This window comes from Meles meles, chromosome 15, assembly GCF_922984935.1.
Source record: "Meles meles chromosome 15, mMelMel3.1 paternal haplotype, whole genome shotgun sequence".
NCBI lineage: Eukaryota > Metazoa > Chordata > Mammalia > Carnivora > Mustelidae > Meles > Meles meles.
In genome coordinates this window covers 38,757,879-38,776,126 of record NC_060080.1, presented here as the reverse complement: position 1 = coordinate 38,776,126, position 18,248 = coordinate 38,757,879, and the positions used below count along the sequence as shown (strand labels likewise).

General features: G+C 41.8%; 1 pseudogene; it reads left to right on the top strand.

The window, feature by feature from the left end:
- The first annotated feature begins 309 nt into the window (after positions 1-309).
- LOC123925967 lies at positions 310-2,135 on the top strand (annotated as a pseudogene).
- Positions 2,136-18,248: the final 16,113 nt, after the last annotated feature.

Genomic DNA, 18,248 nt, shown 5'->3' with positions numbered 1-18,248 from the left:
TTTGCCTAAGGACACATAATTTGAGCATGTTTTTCTATGCTTATTTGCTTTCTATATATAGCAAATGGGTGTTTGTTCAGGTCTTTTGCCTGTTTTTTTTTTAAATTAAGTTGATCTTTATTTTAATTGTTGAGTTTTAAGACTTCTTTGTATATTTTGGATAACAGTCCTTTATCAGATATGTCTTTTGCAACTATTTTCTCCCAGTCTGTGGTAAAGTCAACTTTAAGGTAAGAAAGATTTCTAGAAATACAGGGGGACATTTTATAATCATACATGGGTCAAAGTGCACTCTCTCTCTCTCCCAACATGGCAGCCCCATTGAAAAACAAGAATAAGAATGGGAAGACTATCTACCTAACAGACTTTCTGGTTGAGAATGGGGAACTGGTGGAGGAAGAACCTAGGTCCCGCATCCAGTAGACTGGGTTGATGAAACAGATAACCTGGAAGGAGATGTTTCAGCCACTCGGCACAGTACCAATGACCATAGGTGTAGGATTCCTCCAATTGACCATTCTATCCTACCCACTGCTCCATGGGCTGCTCAGGAACCCAAAATCGAGTACACCTATCTTCCCAAATTGCCACCCTCACTGCTTTTCTAGGGAACGTGCCCTGTGCTATGACAGAAGACTCTGTTAAGGAATTCCTTGTAAGGTTATATAGCAGTGCAATACATTTGCCATGTGAACCCAGCAACCCAGAGAGGCTGAAAGATTTGGGTTATGCTCAGTTTGAGGACCTGAGTTGGATTTCCTTGCTTAGTGCCCTGAGCCTCAAATGAAGAGTCTCTAGGCAACAGGAGAATCTGAGTGGACCTTGCTCCTCAGACAGAGGCTGAAAGCAGGAATGATCATTCTTCTGGTGGAGATAGAAATCAGGATTCTGACAAAACAGATACACACTGGAGGGCCCATCCTGCTACAGACAGCTTTGATGACTGCCTTCCTAGAAGAGGCAATGATAGCTTTGGAGACAAGTTCAAGATTGTTATGATTCTGGCCAATATCCTGATGGGCATTGAGATGTTACCATGATGGCCCACACCAGAATATGGATTGGTATGGGAGCTGGGACCACTGTGATGACTGAAGCAGTGGAGACTAAGATAGAGGCTATGATTCCAGGAGAGGCAGTGGCAGAAGAGCATTTGGTAGCAGGTACCGTAGGGATGATGTCTATAGAGGAAGAAGGGACCACTATGAAAACAGATATGACGGAAGAAATGATTGGTCACGGAGCTCCAGAGATGATTATTCTCAGGATGATTATAGGCATGATGATAAAGGTGCCCCCAACAAACTGAGTCTAAAGCCTTGGAGTACTTAAGGAGGATGGTTCTTCTGCTAGCACCTCACAGCCCATTCAAATAGCCTGTCTGTGGAGAGGCAAAGCCTGTTGACACAGGTGCTAGAGCAGGAGAAGTAGAAGTAGTTACAGAAGGGACAGGGGGAAGAAGGAACAGAGGGGAGTCAGCTGGATGAAGCAAAGCTAGAATGTCAGCCTCAGGAGAGATTCCAAGCTGGCAAGGTAAAGAAACTCAAGTAAGGGAATGGTTGAGGACAGGAAGTGAATCATCACAGGCTGGGACCTCAGCCCCAGCTGGCAGAGGAGAGGGTGTGAGAAGTCTCTAAAAAGGAAACACTCAATTAAGAAGAAGACTGTCACTCTCCAACTTCTAAACCTCCCAAACCTGAACAGCCTCTAAAGGTAATGCCAGCCCCTCCACCCAAGTAGAATTCTTGGGTGCAGTGAAGTTCTAGTCGTCCTGCTGGATCTTAGAGCTCAGACACAGAGCAGCAACCCCCTGCAAGGGTGGGGTAGTTCCTGTCAACCATCTGAGAAAGGACCAGCATGGAAAAATGAAAATTAAGTATGTGGGATGAATGTACAAAAGGTCAAAGTGGGAACTCTAGCTGTGGTTCAGGAGATGAGGGAAGAAAGACCACTGGAAGGAATCACATAGGAAAGATGGCAAAAGAGGTCATGTCCTCTGATCTGAACCTGAGACAAAGAACCTGAAGAAAATATGGCCTCCCAAGTTCAGTTCCAAGTCCAGTTCTGCAAGCAGGCATGCTGCCCTCTCAGTTGATAGTGGAGATAGGAATGAGGGAGAAGGTTACATGGAATAGGTCTCTACATCCTGTGCTTCCTCCTAGTCTCTCACCACCCTGGAACATTCAAGAGCAAATCAAACCTCTGTTTAGAAAAGATAAAATAAAACTCACCATCTCCTGGGGAGAAAAAAGAAATAAAGGCTATCAATCTACTAGGATGATTTAATAGTTCTGGGACTGGGAGATTTTCCAGAACTTTTGTTTTAAAACAGGAAGTCCTGTGCACACTGGGATATGTGTGCCACCATTTATAGTCGTAAAAGACCAGGGAGTCTGGGTGTCAAACTAAGCGGAGCTTGATCCCAGGACTCTGGGATCACGACCTGAGCCAAAGGCAGAGGCTTTAACCCACTGAACCACCCAGGTGCCCCACGTAATTTAAATTCTTGGGCTGTCACCAGTCCCCTAAGCACTGAGACTGCATGCTCAGAAAATAATCTTGTCCTCAGAAGCATACAGTGTTCATTTTATATGTTCCTAGGAAAATTGGTATCCCTATGGGTTTGGAGGAACTCCAACTGTATGTATCCCCTTTTGCATTCTGCAGCCCTCAGTAGTTGGGGACACACATTTGGTGCTTATGGGATCCATGCAATGAAGAAATAAAATAGGGCGCAAGTCATACCCCAAACAGAAGGACCCTCAACGTTTAATGAAAACATTGGTTGGGTAACTTTTGTGCCAGCAATCAGAGAATGGACGTAAGCTCTCTGGGTTCCAGGTTTACCCTCTCTTGCATCTCCAGGGACCTGCCTCTCGCAGAACATTGATTTCAGAATAGCACTCTGTCAGCCTTTTCAGGTACTTGTCACCAAGCATGGATAGCACAATGTGCAACGAGTGTTCATACATTTGGTCTCCTAACTCCCTCCAACTTGGCACAAGTTAGAGTGTTTTCAAAAAGGTGTTTATGTTCATCTTCAATGTTCTTTCTTAATTCACTCTAATTTGCTATAGTGAATCTATGTTACCTGTGGGTTTTTTATTGCTGTGGTCGTTTGTTTGTTTTTGTTTTTCTAGAGAGAGAGAGGTTGGGTGGGGGGCAGAGGGAAAGGGAGAGAGAGAATATCACATAGGCTCCACCCCCAGCACAGAGCCCAGCTTGGGGCTTGATCTCATAACCCTGGGATCATGACCTGAGCCAAAATAAAGAATCGGACATTTAACCAACTGGGCCACCCAGATGTCCCTACCTGCATATTTTTTGAGTTAAAATAAGTTAGAACTTAAGGACTCCTACAAGAATCCTTCCTTGACTCCTCCTTCACCTTCCCATGGTAGTTTTGGTTCCTTTAGTTTCCATGGAACCTATACTCACCTCTAGCGCAGCATTTACTATAAGGTATTTTAATCACCTGTTTAATTACCTAGGTCCCCTTTAGGCAGTGATTTCCTCAGGGCAGGTGCTGTGCCTTTCATAACTGGATCTCTAGGGTTTTGCATGGAGACTGGTGCACAGAGGCTTTCATATTTCTACCTCCCCTAAGTGTCCTGCTTTTCACACCCAACTCAGTCAACAATCCCACACCTAATCTCAAAGAGCCCAAAGACTTCTCTTCAATTGGCTGACATGTCTTACTAAGCCCTGAGTACCCAACCAGGTGCAATGAATAGGAGAAATGAGGATTCCAGACAGACTTGATGGGCACACCATCTCAGGAATGCTAGAAGTTAAGGCAGCAATTCAGGCATGTAATTTAGGTGAGAGCTATATTCATTCATATGTTCATACCTATGGAATGAAAGGTAAAGAAAGGGAAGGGGATGGTGAGTTATGGACTAGAACTAGATCTTGATTTTTTTTTTAAGATTTTATTTATTTGACAGAGACACAGCGAGAGAGGGAACATAAGCAATGGGAGAGGAAGAGGGAAAAGCAGGCTCTATGTGGGGCTCGATCCTGGCATTCTAGGATCATGACCTGACCTAAAGGCAGATGCTTAAGGACTGAGCCATCCAGGTGCCCCTGGAACTAGATCTTGAGACAAGATACAGATTTGGAGCTGGAAAGGCGAGGAAGGCATGAATCTCTGCTTTGGAAGACAAACTGATAGAGGACAAGCGGAGCATCAAACAAACACTGAACTTGCATAGACTCAATCAGGTATACTTGGCAGAAAGGAAGGGAGGAAGAGGGAAAGTACAAAACGGGGGAGGGTGGGGAAAAAAAGATACAAGAGAAATAATCATTTAAATAATATAGGTTTTTAAAAAATATTTATTTATTTATTTGAGAGAGAGTGAGTGCAGGGGAATGGGGGGAGCAGAGGGAGAGGGAGAGAAATACTGAAGCTGATTCCGCACTAAGCACAGAGCCCAACATGAGGCCTGATCCCAGGACCCTGGAGATCATGACCTGAGCCAAAAATCAAGAGTTGGACATTGAAGCTACTGAGCCACCCAAGTGTCCCAATAATACAGGTTTTTAATTTTTTTTAATGTATAGGTGATTCTACAGAACATTTCACTTAGTGTTGTTCCTGAGGAGCTTGAGAAGGGAGAAGTGACATCTACTGTACCTTTAGTGAGCAGGGATTTAGCTTGACCCCTTGGATTACCAGGGGAGCTTAAAAAAACATATATAGATGCCTGATGTAATTAATTAATCAGAGGCACAACCTGGGCTTCAGGTTAAGAGCTCCACAGTGATTTTTTCCCCAATTTAAAGAACTGTGGTAAAATACATATAACATAAAATTTATCATCTTAATCATTTTAAGGCTATAGTTCAGTGATAGTAAATATTTTCATAATGCTGAGCAACCATGACCACCATCCATCTCCAGAACTCTTTTCATCTATAAAACCAAAACTCTATACCCATGAAACAACAACTCCCACCTCTCACCCCAGCCCCAGGAAACCATTATTTTACTTTCTGTCTCTATGATTTTTTTCCCAACTACATCATATAAGTAGAATCTTGAAGTACTTGTCTTTTTGGTCTGGATTATTTCAATTACCATAATATCCTCATGGTTCATCCGTGTCATTAGCATGTGTCAGAATCCCCTTTCTTCTTAAGTCTGAATAATGCTCCATTGTATGTATATAACATATTTTGCTTATCCATTCATCTGTCATTGGACACTTGGGTTGCTTTCATATTTTAGCCATTGTGAATAACACTTCTATGAACATGGGTGCACAAATATCTCTTTGAGATCCTGATTTCAGTTCTTCCATGAAGATAGCCAGAAGTGGAATTGCTGGATCATATGGTAATTCTATTTTAATTTTTGGAGGAAACTCCATACTGTTTTCCATAATGGCTGCACCAATGTATCTTTCCACTAACAGTGCATAGGGTTCTAATTTCTCCCCATCCTTATTAACACTTGTTATTTTCTGGGTTTTTCATAGTAGCCATACTAATGGGCATGAGGTGATACCTATTATAGTTTTGGTTTGCATTTCTCTAATGATTGTCATGTCAAGCATTTTTTGATGTGCTTATTGGGCATTAATATATTGTTTTAGGAAAAATATCTATTCAAGTCCTTTATTCATTTTGAATCAAGTTGTTTGTTTTTTGGCCGTTGAGTCTTAGAATGTCTCAGTATATTCTGGATATTAACCCTTTATCGGATAGGGGATTTACCCATAGTTTCTCCCATCCTGTGGGTTGTCTTTTTATTCTGTTGATGGTATGTTTTGATGCATAAATTTAAAATTTTTTTCATGAAGTCCAATTTGTCTATCTTTTCTTTTGTTGCCTGCACCTTTGAAGTCCTATCTAAGAAATTAGTGCTAAGTTGAACATCATGCAGCGTCTGCCTTGTGTTTTCTTTTAAGAGTTCTATAGTTTTAGGTCTTACATCTAGGTCTTTGATCCATTGTGAGTTAAATGTTGTAGGTGGTTTTAGGTAAGAGTCCAACTTCATTCTTTTGCATGTGGATATCCAGTTTTCCCAGCACCTGCTGAAAAGATTGTCCTTTCCCTGCTGAATGGTCCTGACACCCTTGAAGAAACCATTTAACCATATGTATGAGAGTTTATTTCTGGGCTGCCTTTTCTATTTCATTGGTCTATATGTCTGTCTTTATTCTAGTACAACATTGATTTTGATTACTTTAGCTTTGTAGTAAATTTTGAAATCAAGAAGAGTGAGTAATCCAGCTTTGGACTTCTTTCTCAAGACTCTTCTGACTCTTCACTGTTGCTTGAGATTCCATATGAATTTTAGGATGGGTTTTTCTATTTCTGCACAAAATGACACTGGAATTTTGTTAGAGATTACATTGAATTTGTGGATCACTTTGGGTAGTATTGATATCTTAACATTTTAAGTCTTCGAACCCATGAACACGGGTGTGTTTCTGTCTGTCTTCTTTACTTACTTTCAGTAATGTTTTATAGTTTTTTATACAAGTTTTTACTCAATTCCTAAATATTGTATTCTTTTTATGCTATTTTAAGTGGGAATTTTTTTTTTAACTTATTTGGGAGAAAGGGAGAGAGCACAAGCAGGGAAGTGGCAGGCAGAAGGAGAGGGAGAAGCAGACTCCCTGCAGATTAGGAAGCCTGACATTGGGCTCCATGTCTCAGGACCCAGGAATCATGACCTGAGCCAAAGGCAGGTGCTCAACCAACTGAGCCACCCAGGTGCCCCGCAAATGGAACTTCTTTTGAATTTTCTTTTCAGATTACTTATTGTGAGTCTATAGAAATGTGACAAATTTTTGTGTGTTGACTTTATACCTTGCTACTTTGATTTATTTAGTTCTAACAGGTTTGTGTGTATATGTGTGTATATAATCTTAAGGGTTTTCTCCATATAATATCATATCATCTGCAAACAGAGATCATTTTACTTCTTCCTCAAGTGATTTTACTGTGCAGCCAGCATTGAGAATCTCTGGGGTTGGTCTTAATTCCTAATCACTGGTCTTAGCTGGGACTTCATGCTGTGTTGAGTGTGATTTAGTATTTAAAGACATGTATTTGTCACTCAAAATGACCCCCCCCAATGCAAGCCTATAATTTCATCTGGTATTTTCCAGAGGAAAAATTAACCTGTTCCAGTGTTGACTATGTCTGACTTATTAGAGTCTATACATCTGTGTTCTCTTCTTTGGGGGTACTTAAAGGGTTTCAAGTGTGATTTTTAAAAAATTGCCCATTACCCCCTCCTTTAACACCTCAAAGGTACCACTTTTATTAGTTCCTTTTGAATTCTTCTGAACTTGGTTATGCAAATTCAGCTAATGCAAATGTTTATTATTTTCCCTGCTTTTAAAAAATACCATGTTCTATCTATTTTGCACCTTTTAAAAAAAGATATTATTTGTTTTAGGGAGAGTGAGCATGAGTGGCAGTGGAGGTAGAGGGAGAAGCCGACTTCTTGCTGTTTAGGGAGCCTGATGTGGGGCTTGATCCTAGGACCTTGAGATCATGACCTGAGCTGAAGGCAGACACTTAACTAACTGAGCCATTCAGGCACCCCTGCATTTTTTTTAAAGATTTATTTATTCATTTTCTAGAGAGAGGGAGAGAGAGCAAGTGGGGGGGGGGCAAAGGGGCAGGGAGAGAATCTTCAAGCAGACTCCCCACGAAGCATGGAGCTGGATGTGGGGCTTTATCCAGGACCCTCTGAGATCATGACCTAAGAATCAGACACTTAATGGACTGAGCCACCCAGGTGCCTCTGCATCTTTATTTTAAATTTAAGAATATTTTGGTGGGATGCCTGGGTGGCTCAGTCATTAAAAGTCTGCCTTCTGCTCAGGTCATGATCCCAGGGCCCTGGGATCATGCCCTACATCAGGCTTCCTGCTCAGTGGGGAGCATGCTTCTCCCTCTCCCACTTCCCTGCTTGTGATCTGTCTCTTACCATGTCTCACTATGTCAAATAAATTAAAAACTTTTTTCAAAAAAAAAAAAGAATATTTTGGTATCTTAGCACCCACATCTTTAAATATCAATTTTCACTTAAAGGAATCAGGCATTCTTGAAAAAACAACTTGTTCCAGATTTGGGTAAGATATGTGCAAGATGATTTTAAAATAATTTGTTTTATAAGAAAATAAGATAGCTCTCAAAGACCAGTAGAGGACACAGAGGTTACCTCTGGGAAAAGATGGTACAAGAAGAACATCAACAGGCTTAAAATCATCAAACGTATTTAAACCCATAATTGTGAAAGATATTCCAAAAATGTGTCACTGTTGGAGGATTTTAGAGAACCTTAGTTTAAAACTGCAAAAAATGGGAGAGTGAATCAGCATTTCAGTACAAACTATACCATTTCAGTACAAACATGATGAGGGAGGCTTCTCTTTATAGAAGTAGTCTACTAATGAGGAAGTAATGGTAGAATTCAAACTCTGCAGTTTTGTACCTGTGATGAATTAATGGGTATAGAGCCTAGAGCCAAGGCAATGACATCACTGTAGATAAACATCCAGATATAATATACCACCTGATAAAAGTACACAGGACTACTTATCAAGTCACCCTGCTACCAAAGAAATGTTAAAAATCAAACTAAATTGGATCAGACCTATAGCTATAACTACCAGTTCTGGGAAAGAGAAAGGACAGAGGACTATTTTTTTTTCTTTGCATTTTTAAAAATTTATTTATTTATTTTCAGCATAACGGTACTCATTGTTTTTGCACCACACCCAGTGCTCCATGCAATACGTGACCTCTCTATTACCCACCACCTGGTTCCCCAGCCTCCCACCCCCCGCCCCTTCAAAACCCTTGGGTTGTTTTTCAGAGCCCATAGTCTCTCAATGTTCATCTCCCCTTCCAATTTCCCACAACTCCCTTCTCCTCTCCATCTCCCCATGTCCTCCATGTTCTTTGTTATGCTCCACAAATAAGTGAAACCATATGATACTTGACTCTCTCTGCTTGACTTATTTCACTCAGCATAATCTCTTCCAGTCCCGTCCATGTTGCTACAAAAGTTGGGTATTCATCCTTTCTGATGGAGGCATAATACTCCATCGTGTATATGTACCACATCTTCCTTATCCATTCGTCTGTTGAAGGGCATCTTGGTTCTTTCCACAGTTTGGCGACCGTGGCCATTGCTGCAATAAACATTGGGGTACAGATGGCTCTTCTTTTCACTCCATCTTTATCTTTGGGGTAAATACCCAGCAGTGCAATTGCAGGGTCATAGGGAAGCTCTATTTTTAATTTCTTGAGGAATCTCCACACTGTTCTCCAGAGTGGTTGCACCAACTTGCATTCCCACAACAGTGTAAGAGGGTTCCCCTTTCTCCACATCCTCTCCAACACACATTGTTTCCTGTCTTGCTAATTTTGGTCATTCTAACTGGTGTAAGGTGATATCTCAATGAGGTTTTAATTTGAATCTCCCTGATGGCTAGTGATGAGCATTTTTTCATGTGTCTGATAGCCATTTGTATGTCTTCATTGGAGAAGTGTCTGTTCATATCTTCTGCCCATTTTTTGATATGATTATCTGTTTTGTGTGTGTTGAGTTTGAGGAGTTCTTTATAGATGCTGGATATCAACCTTTTGTCTGTACTGTCATTTGCAAATATCTTCTCCCATTCCGTGGGTTGCCTCTTTGTTTTGTTGACCGTTTCCTTTGCTGTGCAGAAGCTTTTGATCTTGATGAAGTCCCAAAAGTTCATTTTCGCTTTTGTTTCCTTTGCCTTTGGAGACATATCTTGAAAGAAGTTGCTGTGGTTGATATCGAAGAGGTTACTGCCTATGTTTTCCTCTAGTATTCTGATGGATTCCTGTCTCACGTTGAGGTCTTTTATCCATTTTGAGTTTATCTTTGTGTACAGTGTAAGAGAATGGTCGAGTTTCATTCTTCCACATATCGCTGTCCAGTTTTCCCAGCACCATTTATTGAAGAGGCTGTCTTTTTTCCATTGTATATTTTTTCCTGTTTTGTCGAAGATTATTTGACCATAGAGTTGAGAGTCTATATCTGGGTTCTCCACTCTGTTCCACTGGTCTATGTGTCTGTTTTTATGCCAGTACCACGCTGTCCTGGTGATCACAGCTTTGTAGTAAAGCTTGAAATCGGGTAACGTGATGCCGCCAGTTTGTTTTTGTTTTTCAACATTTCCTTAGCAATTTGGGGTCTCTTCTGATTCCTTACACATTTTAGGATTATTTGCTCCAGCTCTTTGAAAAATACCAGTGGAATTTTGATCGGAATGGCATTAAAAGTATAGATTGCTCTAGGCAGTATAGACATTTTGACAATGTTTATTCTTCCAATCCAAGAGCATGGAACGGCCTTCCATCTTTTTGTGTCTTCTTCAATTTCTTTCACGAGTGTTCTGTAGTTCCTCGAGTACAGATCCTTTACCTCTTTGGTTGGGTTTATTCCCAGGTATCTTATGGTTCTTGGTGCTATAGTAAATGGAATCGATTCTCTAATTTCCATTCTGTATTTTCATTGTTAAGTGTATAAGAAAGCCACTGATTTCTGTACATGGACTTTGTATCCTGCCACGTTACTGAATTGCTGTATGAGTTCTAGTAGTTTGGGGGTGGAGTCTTTGGGGTTTTCCATATAAAGAATCATGTCATCTGCGAAGAGAGAGAGTTTGACTTCTTCATTGCCAATTTGGATACCTTTTTTTTCTCTTTGTTGTCTGATTGCCGTTGCTAGGACTTCTAATACTATGTTGAACAAGAGTGGTGAGAGTGGGCATCCTTGTCGTGTTCCTGATCTCAACGGAAAGGCTGTAAGCTTTTTCCTATTGAGGATGATATTTGCTGTGGGTCTTTCATAGATAGATTTTATGAAGTTCAGGAATGTTCCCTCTATCCCTATACTTTGAAGCGTTTTAATCAGGAACGGATGCTGGATTTTGTCAAATGCTTTTTCTGCATCAATTGAGAGGACCATGTGGTTCTTCTCTCTTCTCTTATTGATTTGTTCTATCACATTGGTTGATTTGCAGATGTTGTATCATCCTTGCAACCCAGGGATGAATCCCACCTGGTCATGGTGGATAATCTTTTTAATGTGCTGCTGGATCCTATTTGCTAGGATCTTGTTGAGAATCTTAGCATCCATATTCATCAGTGATATTGGTCTGAAATTCTCCTTTTTGGTAGGGTCTTTGCCTGGTTTGGGGATCAGGGTAATGCTGGCTTCATAAAAAGAGTCTGGAAGTCTTCCTTCTGCTTCAATTTTTTGAAACAGCTTCAGGAGAATTGGTGTTATTTCTTCTTTGAAAGTTTGGTAGAATTCCCCAGGGAATCTATCAGGTCCTGGGCTCTTGTTTTGGGGGAGGTTTTTGATCACTGCTGCAATCTCATTACTAGATATTGGTCTATTCAGGTTGTCAATTTCTTCCTGGTTCAATCTTGGGAGTTTATAGTTTTCCAGGAATGCATCCACTTCATCTAGGTTGCTTAGCTTATTGGCATATAACTGTTGGTAATAATTTCTGATGATTGTTTCTACTTCCTTGGTGTTAGTTGTGATCTCTCCCTTTTCATTCATAATTTTATTAATTTGGGCTTTCTCTCTTTTCTTTTGGATTAGTGTGGCCAATGGTTTATTGATCTTATTGATTCTTTCAAAAAACCAGCTTCTAGTTTCACTGACACGTTCTACTGTATCTCTGGTGTTTACCTCATTGATCTCTGCTCTAATCTTATTTCTCTTCTTGCCTGTGGAGTTGGTTTGATTTGTTGTTGATTCTCCAGTTCTTTAAGGTGTAGAGACAGCTGGTGTATTCTGGATTTTTCAATTTTTTTGAGGGAGGCTTGGATGGCTATGTATTTCCCCCTTAGAACTGCCTTTGCTGTATCCCATAGGTTTTGGACCGAAGTGTCTTCATTCTCATTGGTTTCCATGAATTATTTAAGTTCATCTTTGATCTCCTGGTTGATCCAAGCATTCTTAAGCAAGGTGGTCTTTAGCTTCCAGGTGGACAGAGGACTATTTTGAATAACTCCACAGGGATGCAAGTAGCAAAATCCAGATGATGGGAAACAACAAATAAATTACAAGGGGTAAAAAAGGTGGAGGGGATCCTATAAATTAAAAGAGATTTAAGAGATATCAACCAGTTGCAATGTATGCAACTGTGGAGCAAAGAGTTAACTCAGTGGGCCCAAGCGTGCTACCCTTACAAAGGCCGGCTTAGAAGGATGGCCCTTGACTGGCATCTGAGGAGGGTAAGATTGGGGAGGGTTCTCACCATTCCCTAACTAATAAGAATGGCTCACTGTGCATAAACTATAAAAACAATGTAATCTGTGCTAAATTCCTGCTTTCCTACTGGGAGTCTGGAATTTTGGTATGTGCTAGGCACTAGGTGCCTATATGATCAGTCCTGAGTAAAAACCATGGGCATGGATTCTCTAGCGAGTTTCCCTGACAGACAGCATTTCACATGTGTTGTGGCGGTTTGATGCTAAGTGAAGTGCGTTGTGTGTGACTCCTTTGGGAAACGATTTTTGGAAGCTTTCTTCTTTTTTCCTCTAGACTTCCCTCCGTGTGCCTTTTCCCCTTGCTGATTTTGCTTTTTGTCCTTTCTTTGTAATAAATCATAGCTATGAGTATGGCCATATGCTAAGTCCCGTGAGTCTTCCTAATGAATCACTGAACCCAGGAGTTGTCTTGGGGACCTTACTTGGATCCTAATGAATCACTGAACCCAGGAGTTGTCTTGGGGACCTTACTTGGATCTTGATAAAACATACAAACAAAAGGGGGGGTGAGAAATCAGGGAAATTTGAACCCAATATAATGATCCTGAGGAATTAGTTCTTAGATGCAATAATAGGTATCATAGTTCTGTTTAAGAGATATGCACATATATTGAAATATTTGCCGATGCAATAATATGAAGTGTGAGATTTGCTTCAAAATAATTTGGAAGGAAGGCTTGGAAGAGGGTAAAGGTATAGATGGAAAAAGATTGACCGTGAATTAAAGGCTGTTGAAGCTAGAATTTGTGTCTCTGGGCCTTCATTGTGCTATTTTGTCTACCTTTGTATATGTTTGAAATTTTGTGCATAAAAAGTTTTTAAAAAATATATTTTAGAGTTTTTAAAATTTCAGCTCAAAGATAACTTCTTTGTTTTTTTTTTGTCTTTTGGGTCCCCTCCACCCCAATGCAGAATATCCCACTATATAGGGTGGTCCCAGTTCTATGTGATTTGCCTTGCCACTGGCTTTAGGACATGACCTCATGTCACATGCAAGGGTTCTTACAACTGCTTCTCAGCTGAGCTCATAGAGGCTTGTCCCAAATCACCCAAAAGACATAACCATTAACCTGAAAGAACTATAGTGTCGGTCATTCCATACCAGGTGAAAAAATGCAGTGAATCTTAGAGGACATCCTACAAAGCAACATGAACAAAGACAAGCAGTGTAGTAGAGAGTGATTGTTGTTCCCACAGGAGACCCAGGGTTTAGAAGCATCCAGAACTATCAAGAATCTGGAGTGGAGCAATGCAAGCCTGTAACACTATCCTGGCAGGGCGTCTAGGTCTTTGAGAAACTAGAGGGGAATTGTATGGTCAGAGGACAACATGTCTGTCTCTCCAGGGTCTCCAGATTCCATGGTGTGTGCTGTCTTAGGGTAACTGATCTCAAGGCTTTGGGAGAATATATTAATCAGGATTCTTCTGTGGCAAGCAACAGAAACCAACTCTAACCACTTTAGGAGAAATTCTTAAAAGGTATATTGTTGTTGGAAGGATGTTGGATATTGGATAGCTCACAGAATTAAAGGAAAAGGCTGAGCAGCTAAGTCTCTGAAAGTACAGGAACTGCAGCAGCTTTGGGGGAATCTAGAAAGCTGTCCCCACCGATAATCTTAGAGATAAGTCATCAGGACAGAACCACCTCTATCATTGTTTTTTCCTGGCATCACACCGTCAAATTTTATTTTCTCTAGAGAGAGGGATCTTTGACCTAGCTTGCATTATCAGTCCATTCTCAGCTAGAGAAGCGCAAGGCCCTCCTGGTCAAGAGACCTCTCAAGACAGCATTCAGTGGGTGGGGGAGGGGTGCATTCCTATGGGAAATCAGAGTTCCTCTATAGCTGATGGGGGGTGGATCCTGGGCAAACAAAACAACAGATGTGTAATACTGAGGAAAGGAAGAACTCTGGGGCAGGGCCTTAGCATGGCCAACTGTGGAGCTGGAGCTCCAGGAAGATTGGGTGGGCTTTAGCAGGTACATTTCTTGGGCTATAACCTGGGCCATTGATTTTCTCTTTGCTGGTGTAGCCTGAGACCAAAGAGGACTGTGCTAGAGAAACAGATGACCTATGACTGTCCTGTGCTGTCCTGTTCAACAGAGATTTTAAAACACTCTGGACATTTAAAAAATATAGTGCAGGGGCACCTGGGTGGCTCAGTGGATTATCTGTCTTCAGCTCAGGTCATGATCTCAGGGTCCTGGATAGAGCCCTGTGTCAGATTCCTGCTCAGTGGGGAGGCTGTTTCTCCCTCTCCCCCTGCTCATGCTTGTTCTCTTTCTCTCTCTCTCTCAAATAAGTAAATAAAATATTTTTAAAAAATAGAGTGCATACGAATGAAAGAGGAGAAAGAACGCAAAAGATTCTTGAACAGGAGGGCTTGCTGTAGCTCAAGGCAAGAGTTCTGCTACATGCTGTTGACAAAGACGGTTCCATTCATTGGCCCAGTTAGCCAGCACTGTGTTCAGTCCCTTCCCAGTTCCCCCACAGCACCTACTCTGGCAAATCCCACTGCTTGAGAGGCCTGGGCTGATGCTGAGGGATGGCGCACCATGATGCTGAATTGTGAACATAAAGAATGTAGTGCTCCTGGTCACAAAACCAGAGCATATAAATAAACTCAGGAGAGTGAACTTAGGGAAAGTTAAGGAGGTTATTGAACAGTGAAGTGATTTATCCAGGAAGCTGTGGAATTTCCTTCCTAGGATATCTTGAAATACACAATAAAATAAATTTCTAGCTAAATGTCAATTTCAAGATGGCTGTTCTGGGCACCTACAATTCTAAGGCTTTTTATTTCCTCAAGAGCCAAAATGTAAAAATAGAAAATATAATGTGTCTTTCAATTGTAAGTTTGATGCCTCTTTGGGCATGTTGCATAATTCCTAGCTTCCACATTCTGAAGCTTGGTTGCTTAGATTTGGAGAACAAGTGACTGTTATCTTCACTCATCAGTTTTCAGAAAGATATATAACCTTTGGCACAGTGGTTATGAGAGGCCCAAGAGACAGCATTAATAAATTTTAATCCTGCTTTATCCACAGTCACACTGAATCACTCTGGCTAGCTCCTGACTTGTTTCTTAGGAAGCTCCATTTCTTTCTCCTCTTCTTCATTACCCTTTCTCTTCCTATCACTTGTACAATTCCTTTATTCCAGCCAAGGCACTAGTGGTATCAGGGACATTATTTAATTCTTGGTTATCTTTGGATGTGCACAGTAGGAAAAAGAACCTCTTATCCTCCCTGCCTCTTTTTTATGGTTGTAGAATAATTTGCATTAATTTTCTTTAAAATTAACGCAGTCAGCTATAGATTGGGCTGATAAAAAGGATCTGAATCAGTACTGATCCAGAACTAGAAAAATAATTCGGTGTTCACACTCTCCATCATGAGCCAGTCAGTGCCATTTCCCTGGGTATAGAAACAGCACTGGTAGTCAGAAAATGAACAAGTCAAGAGATAATCTTGACAGTCCCTTCCGACCCAAAGGTCATTTGGCTCTCCCTTTTCATTTCTTTGGGTGACTAACTCTTCTTGCATGTTGACTCTTGGCAGCATCCTGTCCGGTCTCCTGTAGCTCAGTGGGTGATGCTGTCCCAGCCGGGGTGTGGGCCCTCTGGCCAACTGCCATCTCCTCAGCACCTGTGTCCAGCCAGGCGCATGGTAGGCTCTGGATAAGTCCTGGATAAGGGACAAGTGAATAAATGAGTGACTGGAAGGAGCAGCATTTGCCTGGACTTGTTCTCCATCTGAGACCATGGGGACCTCTGCCCTCCTCTGAGCGTGGAGTTTGGAGGACTTCGAGGGAAAAGAGATGCAGAATAAAGGCCAGCACCATCCCACACTTTACCCTTCCTCCGACAACCACATGGATTGCTATCAGCCCGCCAAGTCGGCCCCTCTGTTCTGTTGTAGGAACATAGGCTTCCTCTTCTCTGGCTGCACTTTAAGGTTAAAAAGGTGTTTCCATACTCGCCCTTTGCCAATGCTCTGTAGCTTCCTCCTTTTGCTTTTTGCAAGACCTGAATTCCAGAAGCAGGTAGTGTGTGCTTATAATAAACTCTTCCTGTTGGCTTGGTGATTGTGTTTTCAGTAGGGTGACAATCACCTGATCCCGGAGTCCAGCCCAGGCTGTACTCAGAGAGGCCAAGAGTGACTCTGATCTGTATCTGTTTTTCTGAAGGCAGATGTGGCTGTGGCCTGGCCACTGGTGGGTGGGGCCTGGAGGAACGGGGCCTTTCTTTACCAGTTTATTCTGGACGAACTGGCAGGGCCTGGCCAAGCCAGACTGTGAGGTGAAGCAGTGTGCCTTCGGCCACCTCCCTGATGCCCATCTCCCTCTTTGCTAAATTAGAGCAGAGAACTGTTGGTTAATAGAAAAAACCTTGATCTTCGTTCTGAAAGAAGGTACAAAGAAGGGCAGTTTTGATACATGGCTCTGGTCTCCCACATTCCTCTGAACTGTTTTTTAAGTTTAAAGGCCAAGCACAGGGGGGCCTGGGTGGCTCAGCAGTTAAGTGCCTGCCTTGGGCTCAGGTCATGATCCCAGGGTCCTGGGACAGAGCCTTGCATTGGGCTCCCTGTTCTGTGGGAAGCCTGCTTCTCCCACTTCCACTCCCCCAGCTTGTGTTCCTGCTCTCACTGTCTTTCTCTCTCTGTCAAATAAATAAATAAAAAAGAAATCTTAAAGGCCAAGCACACAATGAACTTGAAAATGTAACACATAGCCATAAGCAGTTCAGCTTAGCTCAGCAGGGAGGAGCAGAGACAACCCCCAGGTAAGGGTTCCTAGAGGATGGCAGAGAGAGAATGCTCTCTCTGAAAGGAAACTTTTGAACTGTAGTACTGTTGTACCAACACGGTACTGTTCTGCAGTCCTTTGGGTGTATTTCTTAGCCTAGGAAGATACCAGACACTCCTTTTTTGTTTTGTTATGCTTTGCTTTGCTGTGTGGCTGAAGGAGGAAACTATAATTGGTCCTCTGTATAACCAAAGCATAGAAATAACCAAAACTACAAAGAGGGAACGTTCAGAAAAATCTTTTCAATATAAACTCCAGCTCTTACAACTAGTTCTTAGTTCAGATTAAGTTTCTCAGAGATGTAAGGGCCTCAAAGAACCTAGTAGTTCTCCATATTTCTTATTTAAATCCAGAAGGCCCTTTGTGCACGTGTGCTAGGACAGGACCTGTGGGCATAGGCCTTTATTGTCCCAACAACCCAACGAAGCCTTCTTTAGTGACTGAAAGATGGGCTGCGCCTTGATGGGTTCCAGCAATGGTGAGTTTGGCTACAGAAGCCCATCACTGCACAAGTGTGGGAAATGTGTCTAGAGAGGAGGGGGCAAGATTGCAAAGAAAAGAGCTTTTCACATCAGACTGAGGGATTTTTTTCTGTAAGCAAAAGAAACAGAAAGCTGGGGAGTAACAGGAAAAGCATCTTTAAAATAAGATCTCTACAATTATTTCATGGGTTCTATGAAACACTAATCCCAAACAATGCTTCTTGAAAATGGGGACAAAGGAGTTTAGGAAAGCCAATCCACTCTAGGCCTGGAATCTCCAGGAGGCTCATAAAGCACAGTGTCTTAAAGTCTCTGAGAAGTCACAAGAGACTGATTTGACTTGGCTTAATTTGGGGGAAGAGGTATTACAGAGAACCTGGTTCCATTTTTCCAGCCAATCTCACAACAAAGAATTTGTAAGCAGCTTCTTGGTACCAGAATACTGTCAATCAACTTAGTGCCAGGCCAATATAACTTGCATGTCGAAACCCTACTAGCAAATGACCTCAGAGTCAAGTTCCAGTGATGGTAATGTTACAAGACTCAACGCTCAGTGCTTCTAACACAAAGTCCTGTTCAAATATTCCTGGCATGCTCGTAAGTATAGTCCCAATGCCCCCTGGGCTTGGCCAGTTTGTAGTTCTAGTTAAGTTTCTTTTCCTCTCTG